This window comes from Numenius arquata, chromosome 5 (genome assembly GCF_964106895.1).
Source record: "Numenius arquata chromosome 5, bNumArq3.hap1.1, whole genome shotgun sequence".
Classification (NCBI taxonomy): Eukaryota; Metazoa; Chordata; class Aves; order Charadriiformes; family Scolopacidae; genus Numenius; species Numenius arquata.
The window spans coordinates 36,013,805-36,039,972 of NC_133580.1; the positions used below are offsets into that span (position 1 = coordinate 36,013,805).

Consider the following 26,168-nt stretch of genomic DNA (forward strand, 5'->3'; position numbering starts at 1 on the left):
ATAAACACAGGACATACAACCTCCAAGGGCTCACACTGCCCACCAGCAATGTGTTTTTTTCTGCTAGACCAAGTTTAATATAACTGAAAAAAAGTGTGTTCTAAAAAACACTATTTCATGATTTGCGCCTGAAGCATCAATATTTTTGTAGCACTTTATATACCTGTGACAGGCTATATGAAGCTCAGCATTGGTATCTCTTAATCTATAAAAGTGTGTATTATTATTATACGGGTGAGTGAAAAACTAGCTAGTATAATATACTCTCAGTACTGCAAATCCAAACTCGGGGGTTCTCATCCGCAGTTCTGCAGTCTGCGCTGATCTGTAAGATTAGAGCAGAGCCCAGCCAGAGAAGATTGCTCCCCTGGTGATATGGAGTTTCCTTAACTTGATCAAGGGTTGTATTAAAGCATTAAGTAAAACCTTAAATCACTGCCTGTTGCAGTTCTTGCAAAGACACTCACACACCTAAAATGTATTACTATGGGCAACCATGGTGATAAAAACAACATATGAACACACAACAGCAAGTAAAACCATACAAAACTGCAAGTTATAACAGGTCCTGCACTTCTCAGGGAAAACACAGAATTAACAACAGATTATTCTCCATCCTCCATGGATAAATTCAAGGGTTGCTTGTTTTTTGTTGTTTTTTTTTTTCCCCTCTTTTTTAACATTCTCTTCACTTTCTTTTTATAAATACATACATAAAAGGCAAGAAAACTAACCCTTATGGATCAATACACTGAAGTGAGAAATTTAGATGTTCCATTCTGCCTATCTGTCCTTTTAGTACAACTTAGATACCATTATTTCATTTCCATAGGTAAAGTTATCTAAAGACAAACAAATGAAATTTAGTACTGTAAAGGGAAAAAGCAACACATGTACTTGCCACTAAAGTACTTCTTGCAACAGTATCACTACAGATCTCAATTCAAGTGATTAAAGTGGGAAAAAAGTTTGATCCGGTAATCTGGAGAAAATCACTCTTCCACTTTGAGCATATAAAATCAATTAATTTAATCAATTAAATCCAGCATTTTTCACACCGGCTACTATACAGTCCAAAAATGGGGATGAGGGGGTGTTCGGGTTTTAGTTATATTAATAAAACCACAGAATTTTGGTCCCCTGCCATGGATAGCTGGTTCCCTACTCATATGTTATATGTAGCCAAAATAACACTCCAAGGTTTCAGAAAAGCAAAACTCATTTGAAAAAAAAAAAAAAAAAAAAAAATTCTTATAACAATACTTTAACCAACTTCGATTGAGTGCTCCCAATTATTCCACTGAACATTATGGTCCCTGATGTCCCAGCGAGCTGCACTGTCAAACTACATCTCAAGTATAAAATGCAATACATTTTATTGAGAAACTTCAAACAGTTTCTCTGGAGGCACCATTCAGGCAAGGCCTTGTTTTTCTTATCAAAACAGAATATTCAATCTCATGCTAAGGTTTTTTTCACATCCAAAGTGTTGTATATTGTAAGGTAGCTATCATGTGCTTCAATATAGCACCTGCAGGAAATTCATAAATTTTAACATTATATTTATACAGAGAACAAGAAATGCAAAACCTAAAAGTAGATAATCCTAAACCCCAAAAAACTGGTGCACTCACAAAACGTGCCTCTGACACTAGCGCGAAAGCCTCTAATTGCCAAAGAAACAGATTATCAGTTAATCTTTCTGCTACTTTGCTAAATTTCACTTACAGGTCTGCTTTATAAAATTTATTCTGCATACATGTAATTTTCTGTTCCAGATAAATAGCTTAGGTTCATCGTAACAGTTCAGCCATGCCTGCAGGCTAACTGGAGTTGGAGTTTTCATTTTCAACCTAAGATTGGATGCGCTTGGCCAGTCAATGCACCACAAACCTCATTTCTTTCCTCTAGTAATATAAACACAATAAAGCCAGTCAAGTTAATGGAGATTTGCACTACAGTAAAAGCTATGAGAACAGGGTTGGCTAGGTAGATAGCTGGTTGTTTTTTAAATGCATCAAGAAGGACATACAAAGACATTTTTATTCCGAGATTAACGAAAGCTAAGACTTTCCTTAAACAAATCACATAAGCATCTCCTTTACCGATAAGAATACTAATACTCGAAATAGATGTTTTGCTGAAATAAAAAGGATATTTCTGTTTATTGTTTGTAAGGCTAACAGGAAAAAAATTTACTTTCCTCTTGACAAATGCCACTGGGCTGAAATGTCAACAGCCGCATAAAACAAACTGATACCTATAAATTAGCTATGAACTTTTTTAATGAATGGAAAATGAATTCTGAACAATGTAACTTTTCTTGTGGAATCAACATTTTGAAGTATATTTCCAGTCTTAAAAACACCAGAAATACGTGGAACTGTATCAATAATAAATCGAAGAATATAACATGAAGTAGCTACCTCAGAATTACAAGCATAAATCTTTGTTTATCTTTCCTTTGTCATGCATATCTACACAGCTTCTTTTGATTCTATTCATCACAGCAAAATCCAGAACTCATACAGGCCTTTAGCTCTTGCATACATTCATACACTAACCTGAAAAAGACAAGATTAAGAGATAGTAAAACCCTCCAGTAAAGTACCTTTTATCACCTTATGCTTCTAGAAAGATAATCCCTCATTACACCAGCATCTTCACAGCCAGCAAGATGACTGTATTTTTTTATTTTTTTTCAGATGGGGAAAAAAAGGCGGCATTTAAGCAACTTAGCTCAAGCAATCCAAGGAAACAGGCTACACAGCAAGCCAAGGAAAGTGGCTAAAGGAGAGCTCCTCATTTTTTCACAGACTACAGTTCCAGGCACAGCAAATCAAAGTCCTTCTCCACGAAATGTGAGTTCAAAAAAATCTGTCCAGGTTTTATTACTATCCCTTCACTGTGGTATCTCAGTAAAACAACAAAGGCATTCATGCTGCATTACACAATATGCACATATAGAGCACAACTAACATTATTATAAACCAACTTCTTTCTATTATGGTAAACAAACCTGTACTACCCAAAGATCTATGTGAAATTATCGGAAATAATATTTTAAAGTTTGTACAGCGTTCCAAGCATGCCACAAGGTTTGTACAGATACAAAGGCAATGCAGAGTCTGCAAGTTAAACAGATCAGATAAACAGGGCTCTCCATCAGTGCTGAACACAGAAAACAGAAATGAAAAATAAACATCAGCATGACTGGCAATATTCCATTAACAACCATGATGGAGAGTTCCAACTGAGAAAACTGTGAATAAGGAGGATGTAAGGGCACAGCAATTACAGGATTTTCAAAAAAAAGAATGGAATAATTTAATAACCAGGCTGTAACTTCCTTCTTACAATGTTAAGCTTCCTATTTATAATGTATGTGTTTGTGTAAAGGAGCCAAACATCTGCATTATGTTCTCAGTGAACTGTAACTGTATGTAATGCTACAACTATTACCAGGGTAGCCATCCCTGCAGAATGGCCATCAATGCTTGGGATTGGTGGTGGTTTTTTTTTTTCAACACCTTTATTTGTAGGTACAATTCATTGTTGATCCTTCTTCCCTTCTTCTCGCACTGTGCTTATACCATTGCAAGGAAGGACAGAAGGAAGGAGCCTCTAGTTCCTAAAGGTCCTATTTGAGTCGTTGACTTGTAAAGACCTACAATCATTTGTCTTTCTTGAGAATGTAATGGGTGAAACGTAGTGTATCAAGCTCAAAACAGATTTCACTCTGGCATCAGTAAGCAGGAACATTGAAGTACATGATATAGTGCTATATAATACACATGTATTTAGAAATAAATCCCAAAGGCAGCAGCAAACCAAGTTACTCCAATACATCAATCAACAGAGGGAAGGAGGTAATGAAAGAGCAATATCTGCTATTAAACTGTTATGTCTTTACCTGTTATTTCCATGTTCTTTCTTTTTACTACCATCTGTACTTCCAGCTTATTGGATAAAATGAGATAAGATTTGTTCCGCCTTAAAAAAAGATATTTTAATACCTGTTTGCAATCCCAGTAAACTCCTTCCTATTCCTGTTGCACCCTTTTTCAACTCTCTGTGAGGGCCAATGACACAGCAAGCATTTTTCATATCAGATTATTTTTCCAGCAGCAGGAGTATTTTCCATAAAAAGTTCTTGTTAGTCTCTTTGCAAAAATGAAAATAGAAAATTCTTGTCCTACCACAGGCATTTTTGAGAGCAATGCTACTTTTTCCTTTTCCTAACCCCTTTCTCTTAGAAAGTATGTTAGGAAAAAGGGGGCTTGAAGGACTGTTTTGAAAATATTTTTTTACTTTCTCGGGGAAAAAGGAATCTACTTGCTTAGCGACTGACATTTCTAAGTTGATGACATTAAAGGTTTATTTATACACCACAAAAATCTAGTGTGGTCTTTCACGTCTTTCACTCATTTCTCAGATCTTCAATTCCAGGATTGTACAGTAAGAGGGTACAAGGGTACAGTTATTGCTTCAGTTCATGTAAGAATTGGGAAAAATATAACCTCATTAAAAAGAAGCCTTTGACTAAATTTATACAATTTCTTTTCTGGGCTTGAAATAAAAAAAGTCATACTGAGAAAGAGGATTAAATGGAGCATAAAGTAAGCAATCTAAACTGCAGGTGTTTTCCAGTATTTGACAATGCAACTTATATTTGAATGTCAGGAAGAATAATGGCATGATCCTTGGCTATATCCAACCTTTTACACCGTCTTTCCTCATGCAAAATTTCAATCGATTTTATTAGGAGTTCCTCAATACATTATTTCTGTTCTAATAAAAAATACAATCCTAAAACAAAAATCTCATATGCTCTGTATACTATGATTCTCTCGGAAATAAAAAGGAAGAGCGTATTTTTTCCAAGGTTACAGAACCTTATTTCAGATAACATCAACAACTAAACCTCCATGACATGCAGTCTGAAGTATTATTAAAAAAGGCTAATCAATCCATGAATTTCAGAGCAAGCTGTAGAAGTCAGTCTTAGTTTCATCTTGCAAGTCTGCAATGAAATATTTATGTGTCTGATAGATAACAGACTTCAGCTACTTGAGATCAATCAACTGAGATGGGTGAGGCCAGGATGAACAGTGTGTAAGCGTGCAGTAACTGCACACTTTTTAGATTGCTAAATTCAAATGCATTTTCGGGTATGGATATGGCCTCCTGACTTCAAGGATCACAGACTAAAGGGAGGAAAAGTGTCCCAAAAAAACCTGCCCAAACTTGTCCCAAAAATTTGGTGGTTTGATTCACAGTTCATAGTATTTGTGCTGGTAGTTAACCAAAATACTGTTTCTACCATGTCTTCCAATGACAAACAACACCCTAGTGCTGGATACTGGAATTTCTGGATGACATCTCCTCTCCTGAGTTCACCCCTTTACCAAAAGACCTCAAAAGACAGCAAATCAAATGAAAACCTGAAACAAATTATCTTCACCAGCTTGCTGCAATTTTTTGTGATGCCCTCTGATACTCTTCTAGCCAGGCTTTTTGCATAATTTTTGAAAACATTTAGCAGCAAGGCTAAGACGACTGTAGGATGCAAAATCTCCTGGCAAATAAAAAGAAAACATTTCCAGAGAAAACACAGATTTAAAGCAGGGCAGTATAAGAAAATGCTGGCTCACATCTATTATACATGGCAACACCAGTCAGCATGCATAGAAAAAAGACCTCTGTAAAAAGTGACAGAGTATTTATTTAGCTATATAAACCAATTTCCATTTAATAAAATGGGAACTATTGTGTACAGAATCTCAAGTTGAACCTCAAACAGTATCAACTGGCTCAGATCAGATGAAGCTAAAACCTGTCTCATTTACATAACAAGATACCAAAGCACCCTGCAGATACTTAAGAATCCAGCTAACCCAACAGTACAGAAAGGAAAGTGGGCAAACGCTATCAGTTGAAGCTGGTAACCATGTGGTACACTCAAAAATGGAGCTGGATCCACATAGCACGTGATTTGCCATTACAGAGAATGAATTAACAAAACTAGGTCAAATGCTTTAATATTGAGCCAGACTCTCAGAAACAAACCAGCCCAATGAGGCTAATCTGTTGAGGTCCTCTCAACAGTCAGCAAGGGAGAACAGTAAGAAAACTTACGCATGGTTTTGAAGGGAGGTAGAAATTAGAGACTGTTATGTCCTGGAGGAGCCTTTTTCTCCACTGACTACAGAATACACCAGGGAAATGAAACCCAAGCTAAAGTTAAGTTTTACAAATAGGTTCCTACATGCTATACAAGATCACAGAGGACAAGTGTCCAGAGTTAGGAGATAAGAAGACTTGAGTCCATGCACAATAAGACAATATACAAGTTATTTATTACACTAGAGTTAATATAAAACATTCTTATGAGTTAGCTTAAGTTCCTCTTCCCTTAGCTCTAGGCTCAAAGACTTACTCAGTAAAAAATCAGAGATGTAATGCAGTATATAAATGAGAAACGCTGGGAAGCTATGCAAAATATAATCAACTCTGCTCTCTAGTTGCAAGAAGACCCTGAAGGAATTAAGCTGTTCATGCCAGTCCCTTGAAGCACTTGGCTAAGGCCAGATTCACCAAGCCTTTTGAAAAAGACCACAAGGGAAATGCAGCCAGGAAAATACCTTACTGTCTGAAACCCTACAAGTAAAATCATGAGCAGTACTTCAGAATGGAAGAACCACCAGGGTTAATGATCTTACATATCAGAGAAGGAAAATCTGTGACACTGACACAGACCTTGAAGAGATAGAAAATAGGCTGTTTCTTAAAGGACCTTGCACATTCCACATTCACACAGACCTTTGTTCTTAAAAGGGGGGACCATTCTGGGTTCACAGGGAGAGAACTAAGTCAATTTGCCACCAGGGCAAACCAAAGAAAGCGCCAGATTACTGCAGCTACCAAAGAGAAACAGCTCTACCCATCCCCTTCACAAACCTCCGTCTTTAAGCAAAAGAGCAGCAGCCAAGCACAATGAGGAATTCAGTAGATAATGTCTTTGCTCTCTAAAGAAGTAATCAGAAACAATAAAACCAAATAGCCCACAGGTTCTCAACAACATCTGGTGCAGAAAGCTTCATCTCCAGGAACCATAAAAGGTTTATCTTACCATCCGTTTAGATGGCAATATGTAGTAAGCTTTCTGCCTTTGTGGTCTCTTCTTAGCATTTATTCCTGTTGGTATCTATCAAATTTTTTTACTATTACTAAATAAAAGGAATGCTTTTAAAACACAGTCCTGCAGCCATTGCATCCACAACTGGGATGTAAGGCTGAAGACTGGATTTTGATTCTTAATCATGAGTGATGTGCCTGTGATTAGCAGAGAAACTTGCAATCAGCCCAGCCAGATCTCATACCTGCTCAGTTGTTCTCTACTGTCCACATCCCTCAGGAGAAAGGACCCTGTCAGACAGGATCTGCAAGACAGCAGCAGTGTCTGCAGCTATCACACCAAGATATACAAAGCATTGTTAATTACAACACAATCAAAGCGCAAGTCCCTGAGCTCGTCACTTCCACTACTTACAAATAAGATTTTCTGTTACCATGAACACCTTCTATTAGCTTATGTCACCTCCTGCAGCACTTCATGTGCAAATGTTATAAAAGCACTTTATAGGTTGACAGTTCGAGTTAACAAGTGTAGAGAAAATAACATGACAAGTGTGTGGAAATGACACAAGTATCCTCCTTTTAAGCTTAGCCCCATAATAAAGCTTGGCAGATTTCACCTAAAAACGTAAATGATGAAAACTGCCAAATCAAGAAAGGCACCTTTTTTTTTTTTAATCAACAAAAGAAATATGAAAAAATAGGAGTTTGCAGTGAATAGCTGCAGTGGGAGATGAGCAATAGCATCACCTTTGTAAAAAGTAGGTGTATCTATATACCTGATTAATCAGGTGTATTTTTAATTTTTAATTTTTCTGAAGTACTACTGCTTTTCCAGATATTTACACAGTGAAAAATAGATGGCTTACATTCTCCTTGTGTCGTCTGAAGCCATAGAGGGGCTTGAGAAAAGAGGGGAGATGAGAAACCAAGAGCTGCTGAAAAACTACATTAGCAGAATTGTTGCAACCGTGATTGACCAAAGATCTAGGAGAGGCAGGGTTTATTAGAGGAAATAACATCTTTTACTGCACCAACTCTATAGCTAGAAAAAACAGACGCTGAGCACAAACACTTCTTCCAAGATAATTACTTATTACCTAAGGAACAGGCCTTGAAAAGGATTTATGTGCCAAAAGCTTGTTCATTTTTTTCTCTATTTCAATTAGACTAATAAAATATATTACCTGTACTGCTCGCATCTTTCTGCACGTTGGTACAGCACATCTTTTGACAAGAACAAATATCTCTTCACAACGTCTGTGGAATTCAACTCAAGTGGATGATAGATGAATTAACTGATGAAGAATATTCAGTTAAAGGCTGACAGACAAGCTGTTATGATCAGCAGCCCTTCCAGAAAATATATATGTAGCCCTCAGACAAATAAAAAACATTAAGAACAGCAGAACAGCTGCAACAAAGAAAATCTGAAGTCAATTATTCCCCATAACACACTGGAAAAATTTCATATGTCATCCCACTGAGCTGCAACAGGACTTCTACTTCAGTGAATACAACTGATAACACAAAATGTGTGTTGCTGCCTGCGTTTTATTTTCTTTAATGCATAAATAGTTGCATCAGCTTTACAGGAAACAGCACAGTGGAAAATTGCCAACTATGCACGAATTTAGAAAGAGCTACTCTCTTCACTGAGCAAAATGCTTTATGAGGGACTAGATGCTTGTATCATTTGCATGAGTAACCTTCAGGTGAAGTCAATATACTTTGCAGCAAAGAATTCATCTTCTTGGGAGGCACAGTGTATTTTACCCTGCGGAATTAAAGTATTCAATGCTATTGTAGCTATTAACTATCCATATAACAGTAAAATGGGAATGAGATGGTGATTTTTTTTTATTTCTGCACCAGTTATTTTAACAAATTCTTGACAGGGCATTATTTATTATTATTGTTTTGTTAGAATCAAACAGATTCTTTCTTTTACTTTTTCTTAACCTACCCTCCCCCAAAAAAATCCATACAGCCAAGTAAAAAGCAAAAAAAAAAACCCCAATAAAACCTCTCAAAATATTCTGCAAAGTAATATATGTAAAGACCTCACTCTTTTCAACTGAAAAGAAAAAAAAAGACTAAGAATGTAACTTTTTTTTGCATTTTACAAGCCACTTTAATGGACAGAAAAATGCCACGTACTAAAAGATGCCCTTAATTCTAGGTATGGAAGACAAACTGAGGCCTACTAGCTAGAAGTAAAAGCAAGTTACCATTAATTTAGGAATTCGGCAGGGTTTTCAAACAGTTTTTGGTTTTGGTTTGTTGTTCTTTCTAAAAGAAACCACACCTTGGGAATAACCTAGCAAGTGCAGCTGTTCCATCTTCATACTTTCAATAACTTTACCCCAATACAACACATTGTCCTTCACCCAGAGGTAACTGATAGGGTTTTATGACATGTCCTGTAAAAAAGGTCTAGCCAGAGAATCCAATGGTCTTTTCTAGCTCTAGAAAACTATTAATCTTTTTTTCTCTATTGAAACCTGTGGCTACATATGTACCAGGAAGTTGTTTGATATCACCTCTTGCATACACAGGAGCAAATACTCTGTTCTCCTTTACTCCGTGACCCCATCATCTCTGAAGTTTTGTCATACCACATGCATTGATACTTGCTCTATTGGGTCTGGCTAACATGGAGATAATTTTCCCCTTAGCAGCCCTCACAGTGCTGTGCTTTGTATTGGTAGCTAGAAAGATGTTGAGAACACACCAGTGTTTTGGCTACTGCTCAAGGCTGTCTCTCCAACATTCCACCCTCACCAGTAGGCTGAGGGTGGGCAAGATCTTGGGAGGTGACATAGCCAGGACAGCTGACCCAAACTGACCAAAGGGATATTCCACACCATAAGGGTAGTGAAGCACTGGAAACAGGTTGCCCAGGGAAGTTGTGGATGCCCCATCCCTGGAAGTGTTTAAGGCCAGGCTGGATGGGGCTTTGAGCAACCTGGTCTAGTGGGAGGTGTCCCTGCCCATAGCAGGGGGGTTGGAACTCAATGATCTTTAAGGTCCCTTCCAACTCTAACCATTCTATGATTCTATGATATGACATCTGCTCAGCAATAAAAGCTAGAAGAAAAGAGGAAGAAGGGAAAGCATTCTAAGCATTTTTTTTTTTTTTTTTTTTTTAAACAACCTTTGTCTTTTGGAGCAACTACTACATGTACTGAAGCCCCCTACTTCCCAGAGAGTGGCCGACCATCACCTGCTGATGGGAAGTAGAGAATAATTCTTTTGTTTTCCTTTGCTTCCACATGGCGGACTTTACTTTTGCATTATTAAACTGCCTTTATCTTGACCTATCTCCTACTGCTGAGGAGCAGAGTGATAGAGGGGCTTGGTGGGCACCCGGCATGCGGCCAAGGTCAACGCATCACACTTGCTTTCTGCTTGGACACAGCACCACCTCCTACCTTAGTAAACACTAGTACAGGAAAGAAAAAAAAAAAAGCCTGGTTTTGGTCTAGAAATACTGTTAGTAAAAATGATTTCCAATAGTTTGACAAAGAAAAAAAATGCTAAAATAGAAGGGATCTCAGGCAATAACAGGTTTTTTTTTCTTCTATTCATACACATATGTCCTTTTAATTAATACTTATGAATATTGTTAGATACATAGTCCTACTTAAGTGTTATTGTGAAACCACCTATAAAAGTCAAAACTTTTATGATTTCAGTCTTCCTTATATTACATATTGTTTGGACTTCAAAGTATGACCATTCCCTACAAATACCTATTAGCATGCAGATTTTGTAACTCTAGCGTGCAAACCCCGTATGTAGCAACAAAGCATCAAAATGGAACTCAGGTCCGAAATGAAATCCTAATTCACATTAGGATCTACTAATCCTTTCTCCTCACCTTGAATATGAAAATAACTTGCAGTACATCTGTACAAAAATGTTGCCTGAAGCTGCATCTTTCTACCTTTGAAATATGTAGAATGAATAAAAATGGAAATTTCCTTTTGTTATTTGCCAAACAATTCTAAGGTTGAACAAAGCCCTCGACAGAATCTGTAGTGTTTTTTGTAGCTTTAGTAAACAAATACTGTTTACCATCACAACACAGAACCAGAATAACGAGGAATTTGTTCACCAACTATTAAAACATGCAATAATGATTAAAGCACCCAGTCATGAAAAAGTTTTTACTTACCCATAGGGTCACTGGCTTTTCTTTCCTCACAACAACCACCACCAGACTCATAAACAATTTAGTTTTGGCAGCTTCATGTGTTAGCTCCAAAAAGGAGAGCTCGATTAAACAAACTGAAATGTGCATTACAGGGAGAACAGAGGATCCTAAAACCTTTTATCGGACACCCTGCGGCATGGAATTTTTTAAAAATAAATATTGAACAACAAATATCTTTGAACTTCTCTAGTTAATAGACCTTACAGGCCTCCTACAGTGTAGCAATAAATACGCCTCAAGAAATCAGTGTATCACTTCATACTATTTAATAATGCCACAATTGCCTTTGTTATGCAGATTGTATAGAAGGGTGAATGCTATCCAAGAGCAAAGCCATGCATTAATCGTGCCTTCCTTTCTTGTGTTAGTAAGCATAGCATCCCTGCTTCAGTTCTATTCTCTTCCACCTGTACATCCTTCCAGTAGACAGCCGAGTCCACTTAAAGCATGGAGTTCAGAATAGTTTTCCCAACTCAAGTTATTAAAACAAGAACTGCTGTGATTCATGAACCATGGCTGAACCATGGCTATTCCTTTCACTTAAGTTTGAGATTTTTATTCATGTATCTGTATCTCTTTGAAATAAAAACCTCACAAAGACACCAACATGCTGAGACTCAATGTCTCATCTTATCAGTGCCTAATACAGGCCATGAAGAATCTGACATGCACAAACCTCCATCCTAAATCTGTCTATTCTGAAGATTTCATTTGCACAAATAAGCTTTGTAGGTCCCTGCTCACTTCTCAGTGGGTTATTTTACTCCTGATTTTGCATCTGGGCACAGAAAAAATAGGACATTTTACTTATCCATTACTTTCTTACTTTAGAAATATCAAGATAAATAAAAATATATGCATATTTATGAATATACACATTCACGAGAACTCAGGAACACTCTATTTCATGCAAATGTAGCAGTTCTGATCATATCTTGTTACTGAACTGTACTGTTTTGAGGAATTAACTTTACCTCTGCTTCCCTTCTGCTTTTAGAAACCTGAACAGCAGTATGTATCACTTGACAGCTTGTCTTTGAAATAGAGGTAGTTCTCAATCATTAATGATGATTCTTGTTTGTTTAAAAGACATACAAATTTTCCCACTGTGATCAAATCATCAAATCAAATCAAATAATCCTCCTCTTTTTAACCTCTTCTTCCAATAGTAAACTTTGGAAGTGATCAGTGTAAAACCAAGCTAACCTATGCATTACTTTTTAGTTCATTGGGAACTAATTTACATTAAATAGACATTGTGTTACATAAAACACGCATCCTTAACATGTGCCTGGGAGCAAGCAGCATCTAAAGCTCAGCCATGACTTCCGTTATTAATTTTTCTTCCTGCAGACTCTTCAATGATTGCACACACTTCCTCTGGCATAGAGATGGGGAGCACAAAGAACAACATCCCAAGTTATGGCAAAGCAAAATTTCCCCAAAGTTACCTTTTGTCTGACACAGGGCAAAAAAATATTGTCCTAACTTCCTATCTCTGGCCATCAGTTTAATAGCATAGGTGCAAACAAGGCATATCAACTAGGCATCTCGGAAAATCTTTGCATCACTGTGAGACACACCTAATACGACAGCACCAACAGCGGTTTCTAATCTCCAGCACAAGGCTGTAGTCTGACATGAACTTTAAGTTAACAGCAATGCCAAGAAAAAAATGTTTTCTTTGCTTGCCACCCTCAGCTAGCAATTCCCCTATACCCACATCGCTCCCTGCAGCAAGGGCCATGACTACAGGGAATCAAACCGAAGTCAATCGCTCCAGCTCTTTCTTGGCTATTTTTGACCACAGAATTTTCTGACCAGCAGAAGCCCTGAGGCGAAGGGTTAAAACAGAAAAAGCACAGTATGAATAAACAGGTGACACTACATCTGTTCATAATTCCTTTAGAAATATCAACAGCCTAGACACACAGAATTCATTTCAGAAGCTTACTTTTCTATCTGCAGGTGTAATATGCTCTCCTAGATACAATTCTGTCCATAAAACAGCTTGTGGTCTCTACTGCTTTTTTCCCTCCCCCTGTCTAAATCCACTTAATACAGCCTCAGTCTTGTTCTGAAACTGTTCATAAATATCTTTTTTTAACATATCAAATTTATATTTTTAGTTATTGCCCTGAAGAATGCCAAATCATTTAAGGAAACAATTCATCACAGAAGCCTTAATCACAGCGTAAAGAAAGAAAAATATTTCCCATGTTCCATGTTTGCAAAATAAGGAACACAATGGTGATGTCTAAACAACAGGAGAAAAAAAATACAGAAAAAGAACTATTGTTGTCTACTGCAAAAAGAGCACATAATTGTCACATCAGAAAGGAGAAAATGTATCTCATATAAAGACTTGAATTAACAAATTAAGGAAGATGTCAGTGCTGGGGATACTTTGTGATTTAACTTTGATCAGAGTTAACATGAATGGAAGTTATAGGCATAAATCTCTATGAATCAAGATGCAAAAATATTCCTTTTCCTTTTTTCTTTCCCCTTTTACAGGCTCAGAAGGTAAACTGTTTCAAAAGAAAATGTATAGCTTTGATAACAAGATCAAATTGCTTTCCATGTCACATCTGTCCTTAAAGAATAAAAACAAAAATGACAACTTCTTATTCTTATCTGGAGGAAAAACTCTGCTAAAGTGTGACTAATGAAAATACAGAAAGTCTTACACTACCATGCAAATTGCCATACTTACAGGAGGAAAACTGCTCACTTCCCTCTTTCAGCTAAAATGCCCGACAGCTTGTTGCCAGCAATGCATATTTTACAGGCTGCCTTATTTTCGTCTGAACAACATCCCTCAGAGGGAATATTCATAAAAAATAAGACTAACCCCTGGATTTTGATATTTTAGGTAACAGAAAGGTTACATATTTTTTCTTGGCAACCAGTTCTGTCAGCTCTTGACCTGTTTAGTTTCCAGCTTCTTCCTAGATTCCTGCCTGATTCACAAAAATATAGAAAGCCTTTCCCTTCTTTCCAGCTTCTTCCACTGACCTACCTCCCATCCTCTTAACTTTCTGAGGTCCGCTAGCTCCAACTTTCCTCTAAACTTCTTCCCCTCCCAATACTTCATTGCTTCTCTTTCCACATTATTTACAGTGAACTCCACCCCATACTTAATCCCAGTTTTCTTACCTTCAAGCCTCTCTTATCATCAGCACTTGATAATCCTCCTCATTTTCTAATGGGAACAAAGCCCATCCTTCAGTAAGTCCTAGCCTTTCTTTATCCTTCTCATTCCTCTCTGGATCAGGTCCTCACTTTCCCCACTCCCACTCCCTCCACTCCTGTAAGGAGCCAGACTCTAAAAGTTGGCAAATTTATAAAGACAAAAGTCTGCCAAGGTAACAGTCTGTCAAATCTGCAGATTTATAAAGATAATTTCATTTAACTAAGTGTTCCCTTCTCACTATTTACTAATTTTACTTTGCACAACACAAGTTTCATAATGCTTATTTTGGGATAATTTCTTCAAAATATATTCCAAACACTTAAAATTTGATCAATTCAGTTTTGACTGACTCGAAACTGGTGGGTTTTACTTTTATCAACTACAATATGCCAAAAAAAAGATGACAAGAGATTTCTTATGCAAATACAAACTTGCGATTTTCGGAGCAGTCAAAACTAACCTCATTTCCTTTGATATACTCTAAAAAGTTATCCAGTGAAGAATCTTGTAGGAGTCATTTTTGGGATACAACGTGAGTTTTGCTACAGTGCTGCCTGTTTTACAGGATCAGACATAACAGGGTGGGTATGTGGGAGTAACTTAAAACATGCATATGAATAAAAAACAACTAAGTAAGAAAAACTGAAGCCCTTCTTTTTGTGCAAGATCTCTGTCTGACCGACAGAAACAGACTTTGGTGAACAATCTTCCATTAGGCTCGGATTGACTAAAACTCCCCATCCCATTGCAGATGTTCAAGATCCTGAACCAGGCTATTACTAAACACTTTAACTCCCCTGCCCAGGTTTTCTTTGGTATCAAACACTGCATTTTAAGTAAGTGTCATGCAATGAACCGCTACATCTATTACTACTACTACTCAAGTATCAATGACTTCTAATGAGCTTCAACTCATAACGGCTATCCAGAATGTTTATGGAACTATAAATCCTAGGTAATTTTCTGACACCTATATTCTTCAAAATAAAGAAAGGTTCAGAAAGCACAAAAATGCAAAAGTGTTTGTTTATTTATCAAGAATTCAAATAGAAAAAAAGACACATTCCTGTCCTGAATTTAAAGTGTATTGATTTCAGAAAGGTTTGTGTTGTTTGGAGGGTTGTCTGCGGTTTTTTAATGAAAACATCTACTCAGTCAGTTATGAAAATGTAAAAAGAAAGACATTAAGCTATTCACTAGGCCTATATTATTTCAATGAATTTTATTAGTTTTACTGAATGAATGCTATGAATACAGAAAATTATCCCTAAGGCAACCAAATGTGTTTTACTATCTCATTCCTTTCCTGAATGATACATATTAGCCTGTTTCTCAGTTAAAAGGTGAATTAACCTAGATAGGCATTCCCAAACCTAATTTCCATATATCAATCAGTAATATAGCATACAAAATGTAATTCTAAGTCTTTAATGGGCTAGCATGCACTTGACTCTAAATCAGAAAACACTCCTCTTCTAAATGGCAAGCTTTTTTGCTCTGCAGCTAGTTTTCCAGCCACCCCCATGTCCTTAACCCAGGGTTCACTCAGCATTGCCTCCAGCAACACACTGGCAAGACAAGAAGGACTGCAAATGTAATGACCGAACAAGTGACCCAACAGCATTTCCATTTCTCACCCCATTACCTTCTTTTTATCAATCAAATGGATCAAAGGCCTGAAAGAAGCACCTTGCCCTGAATTGCTATAGCCTGGGGGAGAAAATACTGTATTTATGCTGCGTTTATTCTCACGTAAGCAAAAGAATACAAATAGGCAACTTACGGGAAAGCATTGCAGAACTCTGATCACAAGACAGCTCTTGGTCACACTGTTTGAGGGACCTACGCAGCAGGAAATGACGTGCATGAGAAATGACGGGAGCTTGTCACTCTATGCAAGATTGGGGCAATTTTAAATTTTTATTTTCATAAAAACTAAGTGAGTGCAAACTACCTGTGAATCATCTGACCTACATGATGAAAAATCCAAGACACTATTTGTATTCGCTAGTAAATTTCAACTTCAGTGAATTAGCTCTCAGTTAACTGTCTCCCTTAGAGAAGTCACCCAGTGATTTCTGTTTTCCTATTGTATGCATTATTTGCATATGCTAACCTGAGAAGAAACACCACAGCTGCAAAAATACTGCCAGTGCTAAGGACATCTCCCAAGATAAAAGAAGTGACAGTAATCTTCCAGCGCACAGAGGAATTAAATTAAAATAATTCACCTTTTTTTCTTAAGAAGTACTTTCTTACCGATACTAGATAAATTTTTCCACTTATATATAATCTATATTACTCATTGCATAAAGACCCCTCTTTTATTTAAAATTCAAGCATAATAACTGAGATACAGACATTATAGCAGCCATACTAGGTCATATCACCCTATAACTTGTCTCCACCAATGATAACTCTTAAGGTCCCCTGACCTGTGCCCCCTCTACAATGAGAAAGAGATCCCAGTACTCAAGCACACAGAGTACCTCAGGCTGTACTACCTCTTCTGATTCCTTCAGAAACACTTGTCAGGGTCCTGCTTGCCTCCTCCCCCTCTTATGCTTCTACCTTCCCACCTGCCATTGTAGCATGTCACAAGAACTCCCTGTCAACCACCTCCTTTCTCTGGCACACCTGGTCCATGTGTTGGATGGGGAAATATAAGAGGGTGTGTGTACACGTGGGGATGATCCCACTTCCTGCGAGTTTACAATTTCTTTCCACCCCAGCATGTCTGCAGGCAGAGCACGACTGGGACTGAGCAGAGCCCACTGGCACAACAAAAGAGTCGAGAGCACAATGAGAGGTACCAAAGGAGCTCTGTTCAGAACTCCCTGCAGCTCCCTGTCCTTGTTTTTCAACCTCAGACTCTCATCTCTTCCCAGCATCAAAGGGCTTTGAGCATCTGGTGGAGAGTAATGCAGACCGAGCCAGACTCCTCTTAGTGGTGCGCAGTGAGTAGATAAGAAGGTACAAACTGAAATACAAGAAACCCAAGAAAATGCTTTAGATTCGTTGGTTTTTCTGTTGTGTTTTTTTTTTTTTTTTAAACTGTAAGGTTAGACAAACACCTGGACAGATTGCCAAAAGAGGTTCTGGAGTCTCCATCCTCAGAGATATTAAAAACCCAACTACACACGTCCCTGGCTAAATCCTAGCGGGCCCTGTTTTGAGCAGAGGTGTTGGACCAGACAGTCTCCAGAGGTGCCTTCCAGCCTTACTGATTCTGTTCCTCTCCTACTACTGATTAACATATTGTGAGAGTCAGTAGGGAATTTGATTTTGATTTGATTTGTCAGAGGATTGTTTAATCCTTGGTAAATCCCTAACCTCTCTCACATCTCCACAGCACGACCTGAGCAGAAGGTAAAGGTCTTCACCACAAACGAGTTGTTTCTTTGGGCGTAGAACATCAGTGGTGACATGCACATTTTAGTAGCCCACACACACAAACAGACTGAAGACCATTAATGACTTTTTTCAACAACACTGCATAACAGTTTTGCTACAGTACTTGCCTGCACTCAGAATGTGTTGTGCTTGTGGAAAACATAACGAGTAGGAAAGTAAAATGCTTAAGTCAAAATAAAATAGAAAAAGAACAAAGTAGCTTTTGCTTGACAAATATAGTTCTCTGTTTAAACAATATAGATCATTATTGCATATTTTAACACATCACCAGATATTTCTGTGTAGAAAGAAATCTTTCCCTTCATGTGGGAAAAGAAATCCTTAAAAAGATCAGCTCAAAAGATGAGCAGCTTTGGAACAAGCTTTCTCTTAACATTAACTGGCAAAAATGTTTGGGGACTGTAATGAGACTAGCACAGAAGTGTGTTTTGTTAGAAAAATCCGTTATTTTGTTGTGGCTTACACTTACATTTTTGAGTCTCAATAAACAGCTAAGTATTCCAGAAAAATATGAAAACAGAAAAATAAACATAATACATTACAGAGGATAGCTATCTGTAGTTTCAAAAGTCCAGTTACCTGTAAATTAGTTCAGCTAATGCTTACAGCAAGTACTCCTATATTAGAACTTCAGAAGAAAATATCAGATATCCAACCTGTACTGTTTGTGGCTGGGAGAGAGTTAAATTACTTCACAGTAGCTCATATGGTGCTATGTTTTGGATTTTTGACCAAAACAGTGTTGATAACAGGGATGTTTTAGTTGTTGCTGAGCAGTGCTTGCACAGCGTCAAGACATTTTCTGCTTCTCACACCACCCCATCAGTGAGTAGGCTGGGGGTGGACAAGAAGTTAAGAGGGGGACACAGATGGGACAGCTGACCCCAACTGACCAAAGGGATATTCCATACCATATGATGTTGTGCTCAGTAGTAAAACCGGGGGGAGGGGGGAGAAAGGGGGAGAAAGGAAGGATATTTACAGTTATGGCATCTGTCCTCCCAAGTACCCATTATGTGTGATGGAGCCCTGCTTTCCTGGAGATGGCTGAACACCTGCCTGCCGAGGGGAAGTAGTAAATGAATTCCTTACTGTGCTTTGCTTGGGTGTGTGGCTTTTGCTTTACCTATTAAACTGTCTTTACCTCAACTCACAAGTTTTCACATTTTTACCTTTCTGACGCTCCGCCCCATCCCACTGGAGGGAGTAAGCAAGTGGCTGTTGTGGTGCTGAGCTTCCCACTGGGGTTAACCCATGACAGAACTAAAAGAACTAATTCTGTCCTATTTTCACTATGTAACACCAAATCCATCCATTACCATGATTACTCTGGGATTGAGAACTGCTAATAACCCCCTCTACTTTCTACCTGTATTAACATAACTCTATCCAATCAGAATAATTATACAAGCTCTTTTTTGGGGCTATAATGATTATGTCCTGAAAGAAGTGCATAGAACATTATAGCATAAGCATTAAGTCACATCTAAACTAATTTCTGTTAGTCACTTGATCTCAAGAATTAATTCAAAGTGTCTAACAATGGCAATCTGATTTTTACAAGCTCTTAATATGTTAAGAAATGTATATTACACTACAGACATTAATTTCCCACAGGATATTTAGCTGTAAAACTTCTAGTTGACTTGACCTAAAAATCACAGACAAAATGCTTAAATCCCAATTTGCTGTTTCCATTTTTTTTTAATGCTAATAGTATGTGAAAGGCACTTTCTCCATGCTAAATTAAGAATATAGGGCTCAAATTACTACTTACCTACAAACAGCAGTTTATACCTATTTAGATAGCACTGTTCAGCCTTACACTATCAAAGTAGTCCTGAGAGTTCTTGCTTTAACTGGTTTCCAGTTTCCTTCCACAAAGGAGCAAAACGCCAAATTCATTGCAAAAGGGGAAATTTTGTTACGTTAGTACAAAGCTAGTTATAAATGAATGCTGTCAAGACCACTTCACATGAAGGGTGAACCGCTGCCTTACAGGGTTTGCTTGAACAGTTCAATAAAAATTGATGTTCCTAAATATTCTCCCTTGAGAAGCCCAGTATAGCAGAGATGAATTTGAATTAAGCAGAAATCCCTTAATTCAGAGACAGAACAAAACGTAACATCTATTTTAACTATGAAAAAACTTTTGTGAACATAACAGATACCAGAGGTAATATATTTATAGCAAGTTAACAACAGGTTGCAGTTATTCAGAGAAAATATAACCTTGTTAGTTCTAAAGAAGGTTGTGCAGAGGACATTAAAGAAGTGTGTGCTTACCTGGTTCATATTTTTATAACACTTTTGGTATATCTAAAAAAGGTTGTTTTGTTTGAGGTTTTTTTTGAACCTGAACTGAAACGCTGAGCACTCAAGCCCTCCCCATAACCTTTTATTCACTGCCTTTCCAGTGCCAGCTATCAAGACAGAAACTTATCTGCTGCTAAGACATTAATCATTAATGTTGTTGATGAAGAGTGTATCCCACAGGGTTTTCTCAAGCCTCTACAGGTCACAAAAACCCAACCACCTTCAATTCCACTTTTAAGTCTACTGGTCACACACTATAACTCATAAACCATTCAACTCATGTAATTTCAATAGAATCTTCCACCTAATGTGTTAGCCACAGATTGCATAAAAATCTCAGCTTCCAAATGGTCTCACCATAGACTGTCAGAAGGTATAAAGCAGAAGGTCAAGTCCATACTCAAGGAGAAAAGCATGAGAGAAAATAATGTTAAAGCACCCTGGAGCAAATATGAAAATCACTTCAAACCCCCCTAGACTAGCAGCCAATGCTCAGTGCTTCATCAGACACCAGCAAAATATTGTACTGTTCAGCATAAAGAAGAGGAACATAAAAACATTTTAGCCCTTATTCATGTACATTCAGTGTAGTCCATGGGGGCACAGCATCCTGTTGTTTCTCTCATGATGTAGCAACTAGGTTAGAACTGGCGCTTGATAATAAGACTACTCAGGAAACATTGAAAATTAAGTCATCTGTGAGAAGCACTAATCACACTTTCATGAGTTGCAGATTTGGATACCACTTCATAATGTATGATATCAAACACAAGGATAGATTTGAATACAGACATTTGGATAATTGTTCGATCATAGCAAGTACCACGCCTGAAGGACACTAGCAACCTGACTATTAATTGCTAAGTCACCCCAAATCACTTAAGTAGCAAAACCTAGGTACAGTTACTCACACAGAATACCCAGGACATTTAACTAAAATTTAGACACCGGCTGCTAATTAGGTAATTATCACAAACAGACATTCTAAGAAGGGGCCGTAACACATTTCCATTAAAGTGACCTATGTTTTACCTTTCTGCTCCCTCCAGAGATACACTAAGAATCTCAAATACTTGCAGTTAATCTCTCTTTTGCTAGCGTCTCATTATTTCTGCCAATCACTTACCTTTGTTATGTCTTCCCAAAGTTTTAGACAGTCCTCTCTACACTAAATTAGTCAATTATTAATTTTGCAGATTTTATGTTTAACTGACATATTCAACCCCTCCCATTATCAAACAGAACCCTGCAATAGCTCACAAAATATCACCCTGTATTCCAACACTGTTTTTTGCATACACTGTTCTAAATTTATATTGTAAATATAAATTTATTGAGATGTTAGGTGCTCAGAGCATCCCCACATAAGAAGCACAGCACAAGCATGAGGAAAAGGAGATTTTGCCCAAGGGTCAGCATTGGATGGAGACGCAAAAAAACTCAGTAATACAGTACTAGCATACATCTTGAAAACTTATCTTAGTTCATCATTGTGTTGTTACTTGTAAGCAAGGTGAAAAATTAAAATTAAAATGGAGAAAGGAAATGAAAAAAGTCTTGTAACTGCAGTTACTCTAGTGCATGACACACAGTGTGGGAGAACACACGAATGCAACTATTTGACAGTTTGACAAGTGGGCAATGAAGTCTCGTATCACTGTTAAAGCTCAGAGAAAAAAGTTGGGATGACCTTAGGCCATGAGTGTCCTTTAACTGGCAACAAGCAGTTTTATCTAATCTAGTGGAACCATGGGAAAAATGCAAAGAAAGAAATGGCACAGTCAAAGCAACAATCCAGAAAAATAAGTTGTGCAGCTCTAATTGGACTGACACAAGTAGGCAAGGCTGCCTTGCTCTAGGCAAAATGAGAGGATGATGCAGCACTGAGGGCAAGCATAAAAATTTTTACCTGCAAGGATGAAAACTTGTAGCTGAATTTAAGAAACAAAAACCAGGCAACATTTAGAGAAGATTTAGTTCTTAGAAACCAAAGAAAAAGATGTCTGAAGAGAGTACCCAGAGAAACATGGGCCTGCGGAAGAGAAAGGACAGTGGTAATATTTACCCACTGAGGCAGGAAAAAGTTGAAAAATTAGGTTTCTTTTAGTCATACAGCACATATGCTGATAGCCAGGTGTGGAGCAGTCACAAAGACAAACCATAATTTTCTTTGTAAATAATTGCAGAGAGGCAGAAAGGCAGGTCTGTGACAGCCAAATCCAAGTGGGCAGTCTTGTTCTACTGCACGTACGCAGTCATTTTTCTAGACAGAGTAAAAACATGTGTGCACGCAGCACAGTGCAGCTCACATCTTGAAGGTGGGCAGTACGGTCTAGGGGCTCAAACAATCCTCTGAACTTATTTTTAACTTACACTAATATACAACTACTTTTATTCATATCATCGTTCATGACCATCTGCTTTAAGGACTGACTGTAATTTGTTGCATTTCAAAATCTCCATCAGCAACTTTAAAAAAAAAAAGTCAACAAATTCTTTTTTTTTTTTTACATTTCCTTTTTAGTACTGGAAAAGGTGACATTTAGGATAGTCATCTTTCCACATTAGCCACTATTATGAGAAGTGACGGATAATTTTGTTGCTCACACATACCTCAATTTCTACTGTTAAATCCAAGTACTGTAGAACGTTAACTCTTTCTTCCTACTGTTCTGTCTCCTAATCGTCTTAAAGAACTTACTTGAAGTGATCTGGGGGTCTGATTCCAATATTATTATCTTTTTTTTCAACGTGGTTATTCTAATTTGCTCCTACATTTCAACTACCCAGATTTACATTGTTTTTCATTGGTCATGCAGGGCTGCATTTTTCTTGTCATTCAAGTCTTTTATTTACCATGCTGGTTTGCATTTTTATTTATTTATTTTTGCTTCTCTTACACATTGGAAAAGAAGAACCACCCACCTGGAGAACAGAGAGGTCAGCCATTGCCTCTAACAACCTTCTGAAACATAGTTGACTAGTTTCATAGAATCATAGAATCATCCAGGTTGGAAGAGACCCTTGGGATCATCAAGTCCAACCATCTACCCTACACTACAAAGTTCTTCCCTATATCATATCCCTCAACACCACATCTAAACGTCTCTTAAACACATCCAGGGATGGTGACTCAACCACCTCCCTGGGCAGCCTATTCCAATGCCCGACCACTCTTTCTGTGAAAAATTCTTTCCTAATGTTCAGTCTAAACCTACCCTGTTGGAGCTTGAAGCCATTCCCTCTTGTTCTGTCATTAATTACCTGTGTGAAGAGACCAGCACCAACCTCTCTACAATGTCCTTTCAAGTAGTTGTAGAGAGTGATGAGGTCTCCCCTCAGCCTCCTCTTCCTCCTACTAAACAGTCCCAGCTCTTTCAACCACTCTTCATACAATTTGTTTTCCAGGCCCTTCACCAGCTTCGTTGCCCTCCTCTGCACTCGCTCCAGCACCTCAATATCTCTCTTGCATTGAGGTGCCCAAAACTGGACACAATACTCCAGGTGTGGCCTCACCAGTGCTGAGTACAGGGGCACAATCACCTCCCTACTTCTGCTCGTCATGCTATTTCTAAGACAAACCAGGATGCCGTTGGCTTTCTTGGCCACCTAGGCACACTGACGGCTCATATTCAGCCGCTTGTCAATTAGAACCCCTAGAACATTTAGTTATGTCTAAATATTTAAAGTTGTAACTGATGACTTCATAGTTGGAACATTTGAATGACCAGGGTTTCTATGAACCCTGTGATTTTATGATATGAATCTCTTTAAATTGCATCAGTATAAACAATGATCATTTGAAAAGGGTCTATTACACTGCACAGGCTAATCAGCATTAAACTGTTCCAATAACGTGTCCTGAATTGCGGTTTTCACATTTTGTGCAACTGCGTACTACTACAGTCTAAAACCATTTTTAGTGAAATTGTGGCATCTTGTGGCAGAAACCGGTCATTGCAAGAATGACGGCGCTGAAACTTTCTGATGAAAAAACACATATAGTTAATAATCTAAGCAGTTCATCGCAAGCGTCTGTTTCTTTTCATTATTTAAATTGCTGCAAAATTGGCATGCTTGCAGAGTTATCTTAAATGACTTTTTTCTTTCCCTACATCTCATTTTTGAGTATCATTGCTCCTGTCCAGATTATAAATTACTTTCAGCATCTCACAAGTGAGTTAATGCCACTCGTGGGGGAGGTGGTGACCATCTTTGTAGGTTTTATATATATTCTTGGTATTTTGGAGATATACCTATCCAAGCTTTTACCTATCACCTTCAAAAAGAGCAACACCAATCACGCAAGAATACTCTCCCAGACAAGGTGTTTAAGAAGAACAGTTTCTCAGATGCTAATCTTTTTTTCCTCTTCTCATTTCCTGAGAAAATCTAGCATCTCCTCAGTTCTTCCAGCTCCTCACTCCTGCCAGCCTAGTATTTACGTGAACGCAGAGACCTGTCAAATAAGATTTACAGGCTTGAGCCAGGGTTAACGAGCTTTTTAGGGCAGGAACTACATCTCCGTAATGCTCTGTGTGCCTACAAGAAACAGCATCTTTAAATGTCATCAAGTTCTTTCTGGCTTTGAAAAATGTTATTCACTGATATTTGGATGCGGACTTCCTGCAAAAACAGAATAACGTGCTATAACTACAGGCTTTAATAGCACAAAGGTTTCTTCTACTATGTAGCAATTCTATGTCTTTATACTGTATTTATGGGTGTAACAATTCAGCTAATAAAAAAAAAATTAAAAATCAAGGGCATTTTGTTGAAATAAATTTTGCATTACTGTATTACTTCATCTGACAAGTTGGCAACAATCTAGAAACAAGAAAGGCAGATGTATAAAATCTTCTCATTCTTAATATTAATCTGATACTGCTCAGAATAATCCTGTCATTGAAGTGTAGATAATCCAAGACGCCCAGGTTACACAAAGCCAGTGTACAAGCAAGCATTTCCGTAAAAGACACCAAGTAACTACATTTTAGTTGAATGTTTGTAGTGACCATTGCTTGAGGACACCGGTACACTGAAAAACCAGTTGCACATCAGCTGTACATAGTAAGAATGTGCTCAGTACTGATGTAATGTTCTCATGCCATCCACAGCAGCATTTGTGAGCCCAGACACAAAGGAAGGTTTGGATGATACATTCAGACACACAGGTGAGATTTACCAAGACAATAGACAGACTTCACATCCTTTTGAGAAACCCCTAAACCCCAATTTCCCACCACATTCTCTGTAAGGGGAATTCGCACTAAATCAGATCCTTCTCTCAGGATCTATTTTTAAAAGACCAACCGGGAACTAGTATGAGGAATCTCAAAGAGGAAGACAATTTTAGCCTTCATTGGCTTCTCAGGTGAGAGAGAAGACATTAAGTTTAGTGACAGCCAAAGCAGCACACAGTCATAAAAGTTTTCTATTTAATGGTAAGAGTTGTTGAGTTTTTGTGTTAGCCTGTGAAACTGCACCAAAGAAGAACATCACTGGAAATCTAACATCAGTTTGCACCAATCAGTTTCGTATGTTCGAAAAACTGCAAAAATTCTCCCTTACGAAAGGCAGTTGTGTTCACATCTGGGCCTCTCAGGCATGTGTTTGGTCCTGCAACACAACATCTATTATATAAACCTGAAAAAGAAAAGCCCCCTTATTTATACATCTGTTTAGCAACTCTGGGCAGTGGTAAGAAACTTGGGTTTTTTTGCTTTCTATGGAAAGCTGGTTTCAGATATAGGTACAAAATGAATGCTCCTTTTTTCAGCTAGCATGTTGAATGAAGTATTTCAAACTAATAACAGCCACAAAACTTGTTTTAGTGACTTCTATAAGGTAAAAAGTGGGTAGCATTGCTTTAGATGTTCAATCTTA

General features: G+C 37.8%; 1 protein-coding gene across 2 annotated transcripts in view; it reads right to left on the reverse strand.

The window, feature by feature from the left end:
- The window catches only part of CCSER1 (coiled-coil serine rich protein 1), a 628,555-nt gene that overhangs the window by 597,528 nt on the left and 4,859 nt on the right, over positions 1-26,168 (reverse strand). The window lies entirely within an intron of this gene.